The sequence below is a fragment of the Balaenoptera musculus genome, chromosome 4, assembly GCF_009873245.2.
Source record: "Balaenoptera musculus isolate JJ_BM4_2016_0621 chromosome 4, mBalMus1.pri.v3, whole genome shotgun sequence".
Classification (NCBI taxonomy): Eukaryota; Metazoa; Chordata; class Mammalia; order Artiodactyla; family Balaenopteridae; genus Balaenoptera; species Balaenoptera musculus.
In genome coordinates this window covers 51,519,049-51,540,408 of record NC_045788.1, presented here as the reverse complement: position 1 = coordinate 51,540,408, position 21,360 = coordinate 51,519,049, and the positions used below count along the sequence as shown (strand labels likewise).

Genomic DNA, 21,360 nt, shown 5'->3' with positions numbered 1-21,360 from the left:
CTACTGACATGGGTCAGAAACTGTCAGCAGAAGAATTTTTTTTGTTTTCTAAATACATAAAATTAGAGAGCCTAATATAATCAATTCCCCCCTCTCCATTGTCTTAGTCTGCCTGGGATGACAAGACAAAATTGCATAGACGGGGTGGCTTAAAAAACAAAAATTGATTTATCACAGCTCTGGAGGCTGGGAAATCTAACATCAAGGTGCCAGCTAATTCAGTTTTAAGTGAGAAATCTCTTCCTGGCTTGCAGAAGGCTACCATCTTGCTGTGGCCTCACATGACTGTTCCTCGGTATGTGACTGCATTGGGAGAAAAACAGAGCCCTCACTCCTCCTCTCCTTATAAGGCTACCAGTACTATTAGATTAGAATCCCACCCTCATGACCTCATTTGATCTTAATTATCTCCTGTAAGTCCTATCTCCAAAGTCACATTGGGTTTAGAGCTTCAATAGGTGAATTTCAGACAGACATAATTCAGTCCACAGCACCCATCATCCAAGTTTGATAAAGATTTTTATATTATATGCCCTACTTCTTCTTTTGTTACAAAGTACCTTAAAGCAATTTTCAGAAATCATATCATTTCAAACCTATAAACTTCAGCATGGGGAGACTTTCAAGATGGCGGAGGAATAAGACATGGAGATAAACTTCCTCCACACAAATACATCAGAAATACATCTACATGTGGAAAAACCCCTACAGAACACCTACTGAACGCTGGCAGAGACCTCAGACTTCCCAAAAACCGTGTGGCTGACAGGGTCTTGGTGCTCTGGCCGAGTGTCAGGCCTGTGCCTGTGAGATAGGAGAGCCGAGTTCAGGACATTGGTCCACCAGAGACCTCTCAGCTCCATGTAATATCAAATGGCGAAAGCTCTCCCAGATATCTCCATCTCAATGCTGAGACCCAGCTCCACTCAACAACCAGCAAGCTACAGCGCTGGACACCCTATGCCAAACAACTAGCAAGACAGGAACACAATCCCACCCATTAGCAGAGAGGCTGCCTAAAATCAAAATAATCAAATCAAAAAAATCAAAATAAGGTCACAGACACCCCAAAACACACCACCAGACGCAGGCCCACCAGAAAGACAAGATCCAGCCTCATCCACCAGAACACAGGCACGAGTCCCCTGCACCAGGAAGCCTACACAACTCACTGAACCAACCTTAGCCACTGGGGGCAGACACCAAAAACAACGGGAACTACGAACCAGCAGCCTGCGAAAAGGAGACCCCAAACATAGTAAGTTAAGCAAAATGAGAAGACAGAGAAACACACAGCAGTTGAAGGAGCAAGGTAAAAACCCACCAGACCAAATAAATGAAGAGGAAATAAGCAGTTTACCTGAGAAAGAATTCAGAGTAATGATAGTAAAGATGATCCAAAATCTTGGAAATAGAATGGAGAAAATACAAGAAACATTTAACAAGGACCTAGAAGAACTAAAGCACAAGCAACAATGATGAACAACACAATAAATGAAATTAAAAATTCTCTAGAAGGAATCAATAGCAGAAAAACTGAAGGAGAAGAATGGATAAGTGACCTGGAAGATAAAATAGTGGAAGTAACTACTGCAGAGCAGAATAAAGAAAAAAGAATGAAAAGAACTGAGGACAGTCTCAGAGACCTCTGGGAGAACAATAGACGCACCAACATTCGAATTTTAGGGGTCCCAGAAGAAGAAGAGAAAAAGAAAGAGACTGAGAAAATATTTGAAGAGATTATAGTTGAAAACTTCCCTAATATGGGAAAGGAAATAGTCAATCAAGTCCAGGAAGCACACAGAGTCCCATACAGGATAAATCCAAAGAGAAACATGACAAAACACATATTAATCAAGTTATCAAAAATTAAATACAAAGAAAAAATATTAAGAGCAGCAAGGGAAAAACATCAAATAATATGCAAGGAAATCCCCATAAGGTTAACAGCTGATCTTTCAGCAGAAACTCTGAAAGCCAGAAGGGAGTGGCAGGACATATTTAAAGTGATGAAAGGGAAAAACCTACAACCAAGATTACTCTACCCAGCAAGGATCTTATTCAGATTCGACAGAGAAATTATAACCTTTACAGACAGGCAAAAGAGAATTCAGCACCACCAAACCAGCTTTACAACAAATGCTAAAGGAACTACTCTAGGCAGGAAACATAAGAGAAGGCAAAGACCTACAATAACAAACCCAAAACAATTAAGAAAATGGTAATAGGAACATACATATCGATAATTACCTTAAATGTAAATGGATTAAATGCTCCAACCAAAAGACATAGACTGGCTGAATGGATACAAAAACAAGACCCATATATATGCTGTCTACAAGAGACCCACTACAGACCTAGGGACACATACAGACTGAAAGTGAGGGGATGGAAAAAGATATTCCATGCAAATGGAAATCAAAAAAAAGCTGTGTAGCAATTCTCGTATCAGACAAAATAGACTTTAAAATAAAGACTATTACAAGAGACAAAGAAGGACACTACATAATGATCCAGGGATCAATCCAAGAAGAAGATATAACAATTGTAAATATTTATGCACCCAACATAGGAGCACCTCAATACATAAGGCAAATGCTAACAGCCATAAAAGGGGAAATCTGCAGTAACACAATCATAGTAGGGGACTTTAACACACCACTTTCACCAATGGACAGATCACCCAAAATGAAAATAAATAAGGAAACACAAGCTTTAAACGATACATTAAACAAGAAGGACTTAATTGATATTTATGGGACATTCCATCCAAAAAAAACAGAATACACTTTCTTCTCAGATGCTCATGGAACATTCTCCAGGATAGATCATATCTTGGGTCACAAATCAAGTCTTGGTAAATTTAAGAATACTGAAATTGTACCAAGTATCTTTTCTGACCACACGCTATGAGACTAGATATCAATTACAGGGGAAAAAATCTGTAAAAAATACAAACACATGGAGGCTAAACAATACACTACTAAATAACCAAGAGATCACTGAAGAAATCAAAGAGGAAATCAAAAAATACCTAGAAACAAATGACAAGGAAAACACGACGACCCAAAACCTATGGGATGCAGCAAAAGCAGTTCTAAGAGGGAGGTTTATAGCAATACAATCCTACCTCAAGAAACAAGAAACATCTCAAATAAACAACCTAACCTTACACCTAAAGCAATTAGAGAAAGAAGAACAAAAACATCCCCCAAAGTTAGCAGAAGGAAAGAAATCATAAAGATAAGATCAGAAATAAATGAAAAAGAAATGAAGGAAATTATAGCAAAGGTCAATAAAACTAAAAGCTGGTTCTTCGAGAAGACAAAACAAAATTGATAAACCATTAGCTAGACTCATCAAGAAAAAAAGGGAGAAGACTCAAATCAATAGAATTAGAAATGAAAAAGGGGAAGTAACAACTGACACCGCAGAAATACAAAGGATCATGAGTGATAATTACAAGCAATTGTGCCAATAAAATGGACAACCTGGAAGAAATGGACAAATTCTTAGAAAAGCACAACCTTCTGAGACTGAACAAGGAAGAAATAGAAAATGTTAACAGACCATCACAAGCACTGAAATTGAGAATGTGATTAAAAATCTTCTAACAAATAAAAGCCCAGGACCAGATGGCTTCACAGGCGAATTCTATCAAACACTTAGAGAAGAGCTAACACCTATCCTTCTCAAACTCTTCTAAAATATAGCAGAGGGAGGAACACTCCCAAACTCATTCTTCAAGGCCACAATCACCCTGAAACCAAAACCAGACAAAGATGTCAAAAAAAAAAAAGAAAACTACAGGCCAATATCACTGATGAACATAGATGCAAAAATCCTCAACAAAATACGAGCAAAGAGAATCCATCAGCACATTAAAAAGATCATACACCATGATCAAGTGGGGTTTATCCCAGGAATGCAAGCATTCTTCAATATACACAAATCAATCAATATGATAAACCATCTGAACAACTTGAAGGAGAAAAACCATATGATCATCTCAATAGATGCAGGAAAAGTTTTCAACAAAATCAACACCCATTTATGATAAAAATCCTCCAGAAAGTAGGCATAGAGGGAACTTACCTCAACATAATAAAAGCCATATATGACAAACCCACAGCCAACATCGTTCTCAATGGTGAAAAACTGAAACCATTTCCTCTAAGATAAGGAACAAGACATGGTTGTCCACTCTCACCACTATTATTCAACATAGCTTTGGAAGTTTTAGCCACAGTAATCAGAGAAGAAAAAGAAGTAAAAGGAATCCAAATTGGAAAAGAAGAAGTAAAGCTGTCACTGTTTGCAGATGACATGATACTATACATAGAGAAACTACTAGTGCTAATCAATGAATTTGGTAAAGTAGCAGGATACAAAATTAATGCACAGAAATCTCTTGCATTCCTATACACTAATGATGAAAAATCTGGAAGAGAAATTAAGGAAATACTCCCATTTACCACTGCAACAAAAAGAATAAAATACCTAGGAATAAACCTACCTAAGGAGACAAAAGACCTGTATGCATAAAATTATAAGACACCGACATATGGTAACCTTATCTTTGATAAAGTAGGCAAGAATATACAATGGAGAAAAGACAGTCTCTTCACTAAGTGGTGCTGGGAAAACTGGACAGCTACATATAAAAGAATGAATTTAGAACATTTCCTAACACCATACACAAAAATAAACTCAAAATGCATTAAAGACCTAAATTTAAGGCTAGACACTATAAAACTCTTAGAGGAAAACACAGGCAGAACACTCTATGACATAAATCACAGCAAGATCCTTTCTGACCCACTTCCTAGAAAAACGGAAATAAAAACAAAAATAAACAAATGGGACATAATGAAACTTAAAAGCTTCTGCACAGCAAAGGAAAACATAAACAAGACAAAAAGACAACCCTCAGAATGGGAGAAAATATTTGCAAGTGAAACAACAGACAAATGAATAATCTTCAAAATTTACAAGCAGCACATGCAGCTCAATAGCAGAAAAACAAACAACCCAATCCAAAAATGGGCAGAAGACCTAAATAGACATTTCTCCAAAGAAGATATACAGATTGCCAACAAACACATGAAAGGATGCTCAGCATCACTAATCATTAGAGAAATGCAAATCAAAACTACAAAGAGGTATCACCTCACACCAGTCAGAATGGCCATCATCAAAAAATCTACAAACAATAAATGTTGGAGAGGGTGTGGAGAAAAGGGAACCCTCTTGCACTGTTGGTGGGAATGTAAATTGATACAGCCACTATGGAGAACAGTGTGGAGGTTCCTTAAAAAAGTAAAAATAGAACTACCATATGACCCAGCAATCCCACTACTGGGCAAATACCCCAATTCAAAAAGAGTCATGTACCACATTGTTCACTGAAGCTCTATTTACAATAGCCAGGACATGGAAGCAACCTAAGTGTCCATCAACAGATGAATGGAGAAAGAAGATGTGGCACATATATACAATGGAATATTACTCAGCCAGAAAAAGAAACAATATTGAGTTATTTGTAGTGAGGTGGATGGACCTAGAGTCTGTCATACAGAGTGAAGTGATTCAGAAAGAGAAAAACAAATACCATATGCTAACACATATATATGGAATCTAAAAAAAAAAAAAGTTCTGAAGAACTTAGGGGCAGGACAGTAATAAAGACGCAGATATAGAGAATAGACTTGAGGACACGGGGAAGGGGAAGGGGAAGATGAGACGAAGTGAGAGAGCGGCATGGACATATATACACTACCAAATGTAGAATAGATAGCTAGTGGGAAGCAGCCGCATAGCACAGGGAGATCAGCTTGGTGCTTTGTGACCACCTACAGGGGTGGGATAGGGAGGGTGGGAGGGATACACAAGAGGGAAGAGATATGGGGATATATGTATATGTACAGCTGATCCACTTTGTTATAAAGCAGAAACTAACACACCATTGTAAAGCAATTATACTCCAATAAAGATGCTTAAAAAAAAAAACAACACACACTTCAGCATGTAATTTTGAAATATATGTGTTTCTATTTACATAAACACTTGACCATTCCACACCTAATAAAATTAACAATAATTCCTTGGTATAATTTAACAACCAGGCCATTTTCAAATTTCACTGATTGTCTCCAAAACACCATTTTTCTGTTGCTTTGTTTGAATCAGGATATAAACAATGACTGCACATTCCCATTGGTTGTTATATATCATAAATTTATGTTAATATAACTATCTTCTCTCACTTACTTTTTTTCTATCATTAGCTTCATTGAAAAACTGAGTCAGAATTTTTGTTAGAATGTCCTATATTCTAAATGTACATGTTTTATCATGATGTCATTTAAAGTGACCCCAAATCATCTATAATACTTGTAAACTTTCCAGTTAATTCTGAAGACTTCATTACATTCAGGTACAACTTATTTTTTTTTGCATGACTATTTTGTAAATGATTCTGTATATTTTATTTCCCAAAATATCAGGATGAATATGTCACATGATGTTCGTTTGTCCTACTTTTAGTGTTTATAAGATTAAACAGTGGGTCAAGATGATGACATCTGATTCCCCATTAACCTTTCATCTGATGGTTTGATCTATTAACGATTTTTCCTGAATCAATGACTTCATTGGGTACTGAAAAAATGTTGAATTTTCTTAGTTATATCATCTTCTAAATACAATTTATAAACAGAATTCTTTTGTAAAGGAAATTTTCTCATCAACTCTTAAATGTTTAAACAAGTTTGGTACCATCTTGGGCTAAGAGTTGGACAACATATTTGAATTTTGTTTTCCTACCTAGGTTTGAGTTGTGACAGAACTATTATCCATTTTCCTATAGATTTATTTATTCATTCATCTATATTTCTGGCAAGCCCCCTACATACTAAGCACTGTACTAAGCATATGGAATACATCAGTTCACAAATGTTCAAAAATTCTTACACAAATAAAATGATTAATAGGGACACTAATAATAAACCATATAAATAAGTAAATTATATAGTATTTTAAACGGTGAAAAGTCCTCTGGAAAAAAAAAAAGTATGACAGAGGGAAAAAATAGGGCATGCTAGGAGAAAGGTGCATTGCAATTTCATATAGCTTAGCTAGAAAAAGCCTATGATATTATGACATTTTAGTGAAGACAAAAAAATTGAGAGACCACACCATGTAGATATTGGAGGGAAAGTATTCTTTGCAGACAGAACATCAAGTAAATGTCCTGAGGCTAGAGCATCCTGCTTTGAGGAAGAGCAAGGAGGTTAGTGTAGCTGAACATGGTGCGAGAATAGAAAGTACATACTCAAATAAGTAACAGGAGCTAGACTTTGGAAGACCTTGTAGGCCACTGTGTGGACTTTGGTCTTTGCTCTGGATGGAAGAGGAAGCACTAAAGTGTTTTGAGGCAAGGAATAATATTATATAACTTCTCTTTGAACATAATCACTGTGGCTATGGAGAATAGGCCTATAGGGGCAAGGATAGAAGGAGAGAAACTATAATGCAGGTGAGAGATGATGGTGTTTTGGTCCAGAGTGGATGAGTAAGCAGAGATTAGATTCCAGATGTATTTTGAAGGTATAGCCAACATAATTTGCTGGTATATTAGATATGGGGTGTGAGAGGAAGATGAAAGTCAAGGATGACTTCAAGATTTTTGACCTGAGCCACTGGAAGTTTGGAGTTGCTTTTAACTAAGCTAAGGAAGACCATGAAGCCAGTGTGGAAGGAAAAACCATTTGGACATGTTATGTTGGAGATGACTATTGGAATTCCAAGTAGAGATGAAGAATAGGCAGTGAAATATTCAAATCTAAATTGAAGGAAAGGCCTGGAACAGAAATTTAAATTAGACCATTATAAATTCATAGATAGTATTTAAAACCAGGAGTCTTAGTAAGTATAGCTTTGAAAAAGAGTTCAAAGATTGAGCCCTGTATCATATTTACATGCTGATGGAAATGATCCAGTAGATAAAGAAAAACAGATGGTGCTAAAAAGGTGGTTGGGTGGAACTTTTTGTAACAATTCCCAGGAGTTGGCAAAAAGAGATGGTGTCTAGTATACGTGAAGGGTTTGAGCTTTCTTGGAGTATATGGGTGGAGGTGGGGGTAGGTAGTAGGAAAGGTAAGGTAAGGGGAGACAGTGAACACTCGCTTCTCATTGCTTTTGCTTTTTTTCACTGAAATAGAAGTCAAGGTAATCAGCTGAGAGTGAAGACTGGAGAGGAACTATTGAAGATTTTAGGGAAGGAGAGGTCAACGACAGAAGGAAGGAAAATAAACAAAGAAACTATAATATAATTACTAGGCAGCCTGAGAACCACTTGAAGCTGGAAGTATATTTAGAGTGACCGGCCACTCAACCTGGTTGTGGCCTTTCCTGTCATATTTAGCAGAATGAGTGAAGAAGCAGACAATCAGGGTCTAGGAAGAGAGGGGTAGGGAATTAAATATAGTTGTAGGTAAGAGATAACAAAGATAGTCTGTGAGCTGCTTAAACCTGAGGAAGAAGATGTCAATGGGATGAGAAACACGGAAGAGCTGGTTGAATCAACAGCTGCATTACTGAGTAGGACTGAAGAATTTTAAGATTTTTGGCACATCAAGGGTAAGCTTGGAAAACAGTAGTTGGTGATTGGAGAGAGGAATACTTGAAAGCAAGCTCATGGAGGAATTTCTGCTTCTGACGGAAGATACAGGGTGTGTCTGTGGGAGTGAGTGGTTGACATAGGGCTGTGGGCGAGAAGGAAGGAAAAGAGCTCAAGAGGTCAACAGTCTTCACAGTAAAAACTGCGTAAGTTTTCCAAGTTAAAAAAAGTCAGGTCAAGAATGCAAATCTGCATTTTTCAGAAACCAGAAAACATATGTTATTTGCCACTCAGAAGTCTGGCAGGAGGGATATTTGTTATCACCATAATCCTAGAAATAACTCACATTCATGAATGAAATTTTGAAGACCAGAAAAATACAAATGCAGTGCACAGGGTCCATAAGATCTTCACCTGCCTGGTAAAGAGACTGTGTTTCAGCCACTTTTCCTAGAATTCTTTTCTCCAGCTGTGACAAACCACTCACTCTAAGACTCAGGGTTTTAAAATCACAGGAAATGGAGTCAGAACCAGATTTAAATCACAGCTCCATGATTTACTAGATGTGACAGTTTGCTCATTATTTAACCCTCAGCTTCTTATCTGTAAAATTGGGAAAGTAAACTTAACTTGAAGGATGGTTATGGGACTCATAATAGATAACATTAATATTATAATATTAGAGAATAAAGTAGATTATTATATTATAACATTAGATAATAAAGTTCCTAGCATAGTACCTAGAACAGTGCTTACTAACAATTATTATGTTTTATTCCAAAATTCTCTTAAACTTTCACACTTCCATGACTTTGTTTCTGTTGTTCTCTTTTTTTTTTTTTTTTTAATTTTTAATTTAATTTTATTTTATTTATTTATTTATGGCTGTGTTGGGTCTTTGTTTCTGTGCGAGGGCTTTCTCCAATTGCGGCAAGTGGGGGCCACTCTTCATCGCGCTGCGCGGGCCTCTCACCATCGCGGCCTCTCCCGTTGCAGAGCACAGGCTCCAGACGCGCAGGCTCAGCAATTGTGGCTCACGGGCCCAGCCGCTCCGCGGCACGTGGGATCCTCCCAGACCAGGGCTCGAACCCGTGTCCCCTGCATTGGCAGGCAGACTCTCAACCACTGCGCCACCAGGGAAGCCCTGTTGTTCTCTTTTAAGGATATTCTTTTCCTTCCTGTATACAACAAAATCATTGATTTGTTTATTTAGACTCTTGATACCTTGGTGGAAGACTCTGTCTTATCAGTGTCTGATTCTTAGCACAGCAGACTCTCACTCACAGAGGTAACTTAGTTAAGGCCTGTTTGAATGAATTGGATAAATGAATGCAACACGTCTGCATTCAGGAAGATGTGATAGCTGTGCTTACATGTTTTTCCTTTTACAAAAACATACAGCAAATAAAGATGGACTGAATTAAAGCTACTTCGTTAAGAACTAGAAAATTGATACATAAGTGTTAGATTAAATCCATAAGTTATTGGAACAGGAGGGAAGGGGGCAGGGCACAACCTTTAAAAGAATAACATAGCCCTTGAGGTGAGGATATGACATAAACTGGTTAGAACCAACTAGGTCCAAGATGGCAGAAGATTTTACTTCCAGTGGACCTTGAGCCTCATTATATGGTCATTATAATACATCAGCATATGCTAAATGACACACCCACCAGCACCATGACAGTTCCGAGGCTGACCATAAAAGGCCAAAAAGGGGGCAGTGGCCCAATTCCTGGAAATCCCCGCCCCTTCCCTGAAATAGTTGGAATAATCCTCCCACTCATTAGCTTATGAAATTACCCAGCCCATAAAAACTACCCACTCCATATTTGGGGGCCTCTCGCCTTCTGAGATGGCTCACATTCTGTCTGTGGAATGTGTCTCTTTCTAAATAAATCCACTTCTTACCTATCACTTTGTCTCTCACTAAATTCTTTCTGCGATAAGACATCAAGAACCTGAGCTTCACTAAGTCCTGAGACCAGGTGTGTGATCTCAATTAAAAGACAGTGGGTTCAAGTCCCAATCTGAGTTGTGTGGTTTCATTATGACCATGATGTCTTTATTATGCATATTAAATAATTGACAAACATACTATATGCTTCTATGATGCTCCGTGGCAAGCAATGAATGGAAATGCAGAATATTTAAGCCATTTGAAATTGGATCATGTCAGTTTTGTTGTTGTTGTTGTTGTTTTCCAAAAAAGCAAATGGTCTGTCTTTGCACAAAACATAATTATAACTAGTATAGTCCAATTATAGATATTCCCCTACTTTGGTTATACTAAAATCATATTTTAAAATTCAAAGCTATACTTCTATAGTTTGTAACCAGAATTCAGTTTCAAGGGACATATTTGTCACATGGTTGAACACTTGGCCTTCCGATTGTTTTTTGAAACACGTTCTCTGGAGCTATTATGCTTAATGGGATTTTTGCCCCATCCACCAGAGTTAAAGTTATTCTTCTACAGCACTGTTCTTTCTTCAGGCAGTTGAGTTGTGCTGAAATGTTCTAATGATCCCAGGGTCAAGTACATTACAAAGAACTTTTTTGCCTTTGAATTTTCTTCCACACATCATAACTCTGTTGGAGTTTAGACCTCAATGTAAACTGCAGGACACCTGCATTTGCATAAAGGGATTATGTATCATCTAAAGAATTAACTACAGGGAACTTGATTTATCTGCCTTTCTATCAAAAGAAACTTCTACTAACTGCTATTTCTGCAGTGTACAACAATAATTAGTGTGCATAATGATTCCTCTGAGGCACAGAAGTGCATTCTGAATTCTCAACAGATATAAAATTATTTTGGTACAGATCCACAACTACTTGTACTGTACCGCGTTCTAGTTCTTAGAAAATTGGCAAATCCCGTTCAGTCTGTAAGCTAATGTTTTGTTAAGTTTTGTTAAGTACAAAATATAATACCCTGACTATGCCAAGGAAATGAGTTTTCTATCTTAGTTCAGTAACCTCCAATTTGCAGAGGTGATGCAATTCAGTGACACACTGTTACCAGAAACTTCATTACCCAAGTTTAAAACAAATACAGAAAGCATAAGGTTATGGTCTAAGACATGAGAAAAGTGTTGTTGTGATAATAAAATTTCATTAAATATGGAGCAAAATAAAGTCACAAAGACTGGAAAACATGAAATAGGCTTCAGCAGAAAGTCCAAAATAATGAGCAGGGTTACAAGGGGTGGAAAGAGAAGAAGGGCAGGGCGTAAGAAAGATTGCTTTGGTATAGCATAAATCAGGGCAGGGCAGTATCCGCATTCTGGAAGAAGCCTCTGATGGGATGACAGAATCAACTCAGCCTAGGTCTCCACAGTTCCAGTTGGACAAATTTCTGACCAGATCAGAGGAAAAGCACAGGGCAGAAGACTGGAGACAAACTTCATTAAGTTTACCTACGTTGGGCACTGTTATCTTCAACTGAGCATGAATAAACAAAAGGTATACAAAATTTACCAGTGGAACATTCCCACTGTCCAGATAACTTAATGTAGTTTATGAAGATTTTATTGTAATATAAAAATTTTACCCTGTTACCAAGGGAGTTATTCTCAGAAAATCAGGTGATAGAGGAACACTTCATTCTGTTTTTAGTTAATATGTATTGGTCATCACGGCCCAGTGACAGCAATGTTTAATGGGTTATAATCACCTTCTGCTGGAATAGAAACATTTTGAATAAACACGTTACCTTCACAGTTAATTTTCAGAGTAGAAGTACTAGTTAGGAAATGATGTCTTACATGTGGAATAAGGATCACTGGTGTTGTTTCAAAGTAGAAAGTTGAGCGTTTATTTTGGACGAAAGGTCTTTCTAGTTAATGAAATCATTAGTTATGCTTTGATTTACTGACATCAAATTATTTGTCTACATTAATTGAATTTGTCACTAACATGCCAAATTCTCAAGTCATGTAACCCAATGTAAAATGTATAATATTACAATTAGAAGGGATCCTTAGAGATCATTCAGCTAGGACAATCTCATTTTACAGATGAGGAAACTGAGGGCTAGGAAAGACAAATTGATCCATTCAGGGCCTGTTCAATAGCCTTTTGACTAAACTACGTGATCATACAAAAAAATGACTTTGTAAATCTTGCAGGCCATAAATCATCGTCTTATTTTTTCCTGTGACTTTATTCCAAGTTTGCTTTCTAAATTATAGCAAAAATATGTTCAAGTTAAAAAAGGAAAAGGACAAGTGAAACATTTTTTGAAGACAAGCTGTATATTTAATTCAATCATAGGGTTCTCCACCTTATATTTTCACCTTCACTTTTCAGTCTTTGATTAACTAGAGTAAATTAGGCATAAAATAAAATATAGTCTACCTAAGGTTTTTCTTTCTCTGTCATAGCATTTCTGGTTTCCTAGAAAAAGAAATCAAACAGAAAGAATGTAGATGAATAAAAGGGTAAAAAAAGTAAAGAAAGCATGCCTAAGAGTATGACCAGGAAAAGATGACCACAGATCCAATTAGGTGTCAAAATAGGGGATGCAGCCAGAGGGGTTTAATCCATGTACCAGAACCTCTGAGTACACCTGAGTGATACCCAGGTATTCTGTTCACCTCTATATGATGGTATCAAGCACACAGAAGATGCCACATATATGCAAACAAAACATAAGCATGCATTTGAACTCAATTTCACAACAACTTAATCATGCTATATGCATATCATGACTTCACATGTTTGCAATCACAGGGCCACAAACAGCCTGGATTCTCTATACCCAGAGGCAGCACCAAGGAGTAGCCATTTTATTACATCAATTAGCCTCTCAGCAGCAATCAAAACTTCTCCAAATACATAAGTAGTCTTAAACTGCAGGCTTGATCTACAAATGTAGCTTTCAGAGGTTACTTAGACACAAATCTCCCATTCTTCCAACTGTATTGCTACCAAAATCCTCTCCTTTTAGGAACTTTAAAATTTCTTCTGATCCTTTCTTTATGAGAATTGTATAGGTAGGTTGGATCACACTCATAGAGTAATATTTAAGAGAGAGGATCTAGGCCTTAGGCTAATTTGTAATAGACTTTAATTTGGAGTCCATGTGAGAATTCAGGTCCAATAAACCAATGAGCAAAGCATTTATCATAAGAAGATGCAAACTGTTTTAAAGAATAGAATTATTGCATATGTGTAGTAAAGAATTTGGCCTCACCTACAGAGAGGTCTGGGCTTTGCCCGGGCTCCTTTTTAAACTCTTGGAATTTCCTGAGTGATAAGAGTGTCTCTGTACCTATGGTGTCCCTCCCCTCTTACCTGATCATTTTTCCTAACCGGGTGACTCATGGAGGGCCCCATGGAACACACCTGATAGTTTATGTTAACAAGGTGATTTAGGATTGGGGGTTGACAAGTCTTTAAAAAAAAAAAAACAACCACATGGTTTTGGGCCACATATCTCTACATATCTCCAAGGAGAAGGGGGCTGATTGAGTTTAACTCTCCTGGCAATAATTAAATCAATAATGCCCAGGTGATGAAGCCTCAACAAAATGCTGGACACAAAGGGCTCAGGTGAGTTTCCTGGTTGGCAATACTCTTTGACTATTGTCATATATCAATGTCAGGAGGGTAACTCATCTGTGAAAATGATGGAAGTTTCTCATTTGGAACTCTCCCAGACTTCACCCGATGTGCCTCATCCTTTGGTCGGCACGTGAGATACAGTGTAATATAATGAGATACTGCTGTGACCACTGTGGTGGCCTTGCCCACATACCCTTTATCAGGCAAGTGAACTCTCCTCAGTGGCCGCTAACAGTCACAGTTTCCCCTTTCTTTGGAGAGTTGTCTTTGGGCAAACAGGAGCCACCTTGCCCAGGAGATTACATATTGCACCCCTGCCATGCCTTCCCCCACCATGCACATGTTGGACAAAAGGCCACACCCCCATACAGCAAGATGGGACCAGCTCTGTGGGGTAATTAATGCTCCAGGACTCCTGGAGCCATCAGGCTAAAGCTCAGTTCCCACTAAGACCACCTTACTTATAAGCTTTATCTCCTACCCTATCCTGCTTCTCTCATGTCATTTCTCACATGAGCACTCCCTCAATAACCACCTGTACAAGAATTTTCCACCTCAGGCTCTACTTCTAGGTAACTTGAGATATGATGGATAAATTAGCCAGTATATGAGGATTGAATTATAAATATTTTTTATATCTTTTAATTGTATAGTTCACATCTTATATTGAGAAGAGATTCTTCTATTTGATACTGTTATAAGAATGCTAGTTCGTTCCTTGACTTTAAACAGAAGACAAGAGAATGTACTTTCCTATGCTTTAAGTACTGGGTATGGGTCCACACTATGCTGGTCACCACCACGCCATGTGTGTGCTCCTGTGCATATGCACATAATCATCTCATCTCCTCCATTTCTCCAGGAGATCAATCATTCTTCCTATCTTATAGAAGAGGTAAAATCTCCTTAAGGTTACACATGATGACTGAGGAGATGGGGGTCAGAGACAGGTCTGAGTCCAAAGTTCATCATTTCTCAGGGGCCATGTCATTTTCTCAGAGGCTGATGTAAATGTACTATGAGCTATAACCCCTGTAAAAAATATATCAAAGTATATAAATAGGCTGAAATTCTGACAGTTTTCCAACGCCACTTCTACTTTGCATGCATCTGTATTTATTTATCTATCTCTCTATTTATTTACTTATTTATTCTCCACTTTGTTCCACAAAGGCCTTTTTAGATAGTTATGGTGAAACTGACACATTTCTGGTCATCTATGGGGAAGGAGAAAGTCTCAGCTAACTCTCCATTCCTAAACACCCACATATAATAACCTAGAAATAGGTAATCCATATACACCCAAGTAAAATTAATTTTAAGAGTAGTGATTTCAACTTGCTAAATTAAAAAATGAGCATTAAATGCTACTAAAATTATTTCAAATTAAATTTTGGAGGCAAAACAAAATTTATCAGCTAGATAGAAAATCATTGGAGTATCTTTTTACCTGTAACTTTAAAAGTATTGATATTTCCAAAAGACTGATGGATACTAATGCTAATTATATCTGCTGACAGATATAATGCCATATATATATATATATATATATATATATATATATATATATATATATATATATATATATAGAATTACACCAAATTAAATTGTATATACAAACTAAATATTTCCAAGCTGTGTTTCCAAACTAAGTATATCCAAGTAATACTTTATTACTAGTATAGTATTTTCAATGAGATAGATATTGCTGTTAACAAGGGGCAATGTTAGCAATAGGAGAACCTGAATGCACAATATGTTAAGAGTTTATACACGAAGTTTCTGAAACTATTTTTTATCTGGCTATATATTTAATGGACATGATTTAAATTGATTATGCTCAGAGAATAAGACTTGGCATCTGAAAATCTGGATTTGATTCCTTTCTTTAACGTTTAACTTTTGTCACCTCAATCAAGATAAGATTCTGATAATATTTTTACATCCTTCAGAGAATCATTGTGAAGATTCAATGAGAAAACATATACAAAAACACTAGGTAAACTTTCAAAGGTAATTCAAATGTTGGACAATATTGTTATTAGTAAATAATAGCAGTTTATCTAGCCATGATAGATTCATACAGAAAAAGTTGTTGACACCTGCATCGAGAAGAATTTGAAGCCACCATCAGAATTACTTCTCAGACCTTATGTCAAAATTCCAATGCTGTGTTACAGTTGTTTTAAATACACTTTTTAGAGTATGATATAATGGCCACATTTATAGACAGGTAGATGTCTACACAGCTGAATACTCCAGATGAAAAGTAAAAACATAAGGCCATGCTCAAGCAGTTTTCAGTAGTTAATGGGTGATCATATGGAGAAAGATGATTTTTTTAAAAGAATTATATCTGGATGTTGTGATAATATGTAGATACAGCCAGTCACTGTGAGGCTAATTCCTCACATCCATTCTTTCCTTATTCTGTCTCCCTCATTTAGATATGGGAAGGCAAACAGTCAATGTTTATAAAGATATGAAAACTCTTCTGCTCACATATATTGGTGGATAACTCTGAGGGAGAACCAACCCACCATTACATTTTCTTCCCAGAAGCTGTCACCAGGTGTCAAAAATTGTTCCACAAATACTAGGTAGATATTGATACCATTTCCTCCATTATATTCAATAACTTCCACTTTCCCTATGTGATATATTGAACAAAAAGACATGATCTGTGTTTCATGGGGATTACTTATCTTCCAGTGATAAAGAAGATAAGTAATTTAAATATCTTGAGTAAATAATTGCATACATAACTACGTTATGATATCTGTGGCTATAAAGCTATCATCTGCCCCTCATTTCCCTTTTTTCTTCATTTAAACTGTAGTAAGGACATTAGTCACAAGCAACCCATTTCTGAACTCAGAAAACATGGTAAGAGTTGAATTATCAAGTCATTAATTCTACAGACATTTCACGGTAGATAAAGAATACAAGTGCCATTGTGCATGTTTGCCATGGTCTGCCCATACACAGGGCTCATCTACAAAGGTCAGGAGTGGACCATTAGGAATGCACACCACTGACCCAACTGGACTTCCCAGTTTCAGTTTAGTGCTAGGAAAGACAGGTAGCCTGTTAACAATGCTAGGAACATCTGGAGTTGGTGATGTGGACAAAGAGTGAGTGATGGACTCTGCTGAAGAATAGAGAGGATTTTAATTGTTGGAAGGTATGTACAGTAGTAAATAGAGATCTATCAGCCTCACCCCAACAAAGCAATAAAGAAAACAAAAGATTAATAACAGCCTCTTCAGTACCACTGCTGATCAGCAGCCTCCAAAAGTGACCAAAGGCAGGGATGTGCATACAGAAAGGCAGAAGGAAAGACAAGGATGTGATACACAGCACAGTTTAATGAATTGCAAAATTTGGGATGGAGTTTCCTTCTCTGGAAAAACATTAAAAGAGGCTTGTGTTTTATAATGGTGACTGTAGGGATAATGATGATGATGATGTGATGGTGGTGGTGGTGATGATGATAATGATGATGATGATGATGGTTTTTCACCCCCTACTATGCCTAGTTAACTCCTAATTCTCTTTTAGACCTTAGATCAACTGTCACTGCCTTACAAAAGTCTTCCCAGACCTTCATGGCAGACTCAAATTCTTCTGAACTATGCTCTCATCTGTCCCTCCTTTCTGTAGCACCTGCTCCAATGAGTGTACCTCTATTTGTACGACTGTTTTTTTGTGTAGTTCTCTCCACTCAGTTATATACCCCCTGTGAGCAGATAGTACATCTGCTTTTTCTTATCACTGTCTCCTTAGACCAAAGCATAGTGTCTGAGGGCTCAATAAATGTCTGTTTAAAGGAAGAGGAAGAAACGGAAGGAATTAAAAAACACTTTTGTGTACATATTGTGTGGCATCTATTATCCTGATGTGATATATATTTCTCATGTCAACCTTTCAAGGTGAGTCCTATTATTTGCATTTCATTGAATCTCAGAGAATGAAGTCAATGGTCTTAGGTTCCATAACTAAAATATGCGGAGCACAGACATAAACCTTGATCAGTGTAGCCCCAAATCCATGCATTTTCCACTACTCCTTACTATATCATGCTGCCTCTTTATGTTACAGAAATTTGTCTGAATTCCTAACTGGCTTATTTTAAATTTTTTTTAAAAATGGTGATGTTCCAGTGTTCAGAAATCTTACACAGTTGACAACTGCCTCCTCCGACAGGTTTTACTATATTAAACATTAAACATATGACAAATGAGATATGCGTGTCTATCTCTGAACATCGGATTCTGCAGGTAGTCAAAGAAACTGCATAGGCTGGAGTTAAACTTGAAGGAGAGACAGAGAACTTGCCTAGTGAATCAGAGTCCATTCTTGAACAGTTCCCACCCCCTCCACATCAAACTGCCCAATGAGAGGCCAGCAGCTTGCTGCTTCTGTTATTTCATCCCTGTAGCCCCATCAAGGATGAAACACTTTTCCCTAAGACACAGAAAACAGAATGTTGGCAATACTGTTTCAAAGCTGAAAAAAGTGATGAGGAAATTCTAAAGAAAAAAACTGATTTTCTTCTCAAATTCTATGTGAAGGAAGCAAAGAAATGGATATTTGCTATGATATATTTGATAGTACAAAGCCCTGACATGAAGTAATAATAATAAGTAGCAGCTGTTCAAAGAAGGAAATATAACACAGTAGAGTAAATGGTGTATTTGTCCCTCGAGCTGATGAGTACTTAGTCACTACGAAATCATTTTCACAGAGAAAGTAATTTAGACTACACTCCAGGACAAGCTACTCAAGATTCTATACATGTCACCACTCCTTGTTAGATATCTGTGTGATTTTAAATATTAAAGCTGTTATCAAATATTAATGATAAATTAAATTTAGACTGCAGAACTCAACTGTTGCCATATATTGCTGAAGTGTGAGTTTATTATGAGTCTTTAAGGGTCAACAGCAGAAAACGTCCATCTAGAGAAAAGTCTCAATAATAATACAAGTTTTGGTAGACAAAGCATATTGAGGGAATCAAGCTATGCCCCGTATTGATCTTCTGTAGCAAAGTTGCTGCTATTAAGACATAGGTCTAGCCAGGCAATCTCTACAAGTTTTGGGGGAAATATACTAAATTCAAATATGTACAAATAATTTTACAGGTAAAATACAAACAATCCACCCCCAAATCTAGAAAAATAATTTATCCAAAATAGCATTAAATATGCTTTCTGCTTTTCCTACATTAGGGATGACCCATAGGAACAGGTTCCTAAAACCTCAACTAAAATAAGGAAACCAGAAGCCACTTTCATGAGAACAAAATCACAACTTGCCCTCTTGCAAAGGAATCTAGCATAAATCAAAAGTGAAGGAGAAATATATGCCTGAACTCAGGTAGAATTTGTTGCATCAATATGTCATATAAAAAATTAAATCTTTATTTTCATATATGGGCAATAATGTTTTATGAAAGAAAGTATAAGATTCTAGAGCTATTTCTACAATATACCTAGTTATGAGTCCTTAAAGAAATCTCAATCTTTCTGACACTGTTTCCTCATCTGTAAAATGGGAATACAGTAGCTCCCTTTTAAAAAGGTCATTGTAAAGATTAAATAAGATAGTGCATATAAAATGTATGTATCATGTAGTAGTCATGTATAGCATGTAGTAGGAGCTTGAAAATATTTCATTCACTTTCTTTTATTAAGGAAAACAAAGTATTTTGGAAACGGCATTAACTACATTTAATCAATTGAGACAAATAGAAACATTCTATATATACTACCTGGTACAGTAACAATTGGTCATAATTTTAAAGACTCTCAGCTCTTTTATCTCCTCCCTCTTCTTCTTCAATGTCCCTGTTGATGAATACTTGAGTCTTCAGTTTCACTAAAAGTGTCAGCCTCCTTTAAAGGGAAAATAGATATACTGTTCATCCCTAAGAGAGGTAATATAGTTATCCTTGGAGAAAAGGAAGTGGAATGGGGTTCTGGAAAGAAGAGAGATGGTTGAAACAAATCATATTACAGAAAGGATGGAGAGCATCCCAGGATAAATTAAGACATCTCTGTGACTTGGTTGATGTAAGAACTGAAGTGAGACCAGTTCTGCTTGCTCACCAGAGGGCTTAGAGGGAGCAAGAATGCCAGCTTCCATGAAGGGAGCATGAAATAGAGGGATGTGGTAGGTGTATGGATACATACTCAACTTTCTCGGGGATAGAAGCTTTCTTATTTTTCTCAGTCTCTGTATCTTAGATTTTCTTAGCTGTAACATAACTATGTTTTCATGAGTTAGAGAGCTGTTATAAAAGACCACAGTAAATAGAATAAATGTCAATGAGCCCATTTATGCCATTTCAAAGTTTATCAACCCCTCAGAACATGTGTGTCCTGTGTCCCTTTTATTTGGCACATAATGGGCATGTAAGGAATATTGGGTGAAGGCCAATAATATCATCTGCTCTGTGAAGGCACTGGATAAAACGTATTTATGTATTAACTCAAGAAATAGTTATTGATTGCCTGCTATATACCAGATATTGTGCTAGGCACAAGAATACAGTTGGCGCCACTTAAAGAAAATCAAGCAGCAAGTTAATGGATTATTACTGCATTGATTCTTATGATATTTAAGATATAATACTTATTACTAATAACTGTCTTAATTAGTTTAAAAAACTCTATTAGTTTATAAAATATTGACTAAGTCAAATTTCTTTGTATTTAGTCATTCTCATAACGAATTCCTTATCTATATGCTAAGAGTTTTCCTAAATCTACTAGCTGGTTTTTGGATGTTAATAATACAGTGTGTGTTGTATAAGGTCAAAACTTTTTCTATAGGCCTTGAAAGTGTCACAGAAGATAATCTGACTCCTTCTTGATTTCACATCTCATCTACTTTCATTTGGTCCTTCTTTGTCAGTGCTGGTCCTTAGCCCTTACCTCTTACAGCTATGTACAGCTGTTTTAGTTTTTGAGAACAATTTATTCTTTCAGTTTCTCCTTCAATTCCAAAATCTGTCATTATCCAAGAATTAAATATATGTGGGTGCTTCCTTGCCTATGACCTGTGGTATGAGAAAAAGCAAGCATATTTTCACTTAAGACGTTGTTGCCTGTCGTCATTACTTTTGTTTTCTGTATTCTCTATTTCCTAAACTTCACTGT

General features: G+C 36.8%; 1 protein-coding gene across 4 annotated transcripts in view; it reads right to left on the bottom strand.

The window, feature by feature from the left end:
• Nucleotides 1-21,360, bottom strand: part of NLGN1 (neuroligin 1) — an 875,473-nt gene that overhangs the window by 543,456 nt on the left and 310,657 nt on the right. The window lies entirely within an intron of this gene.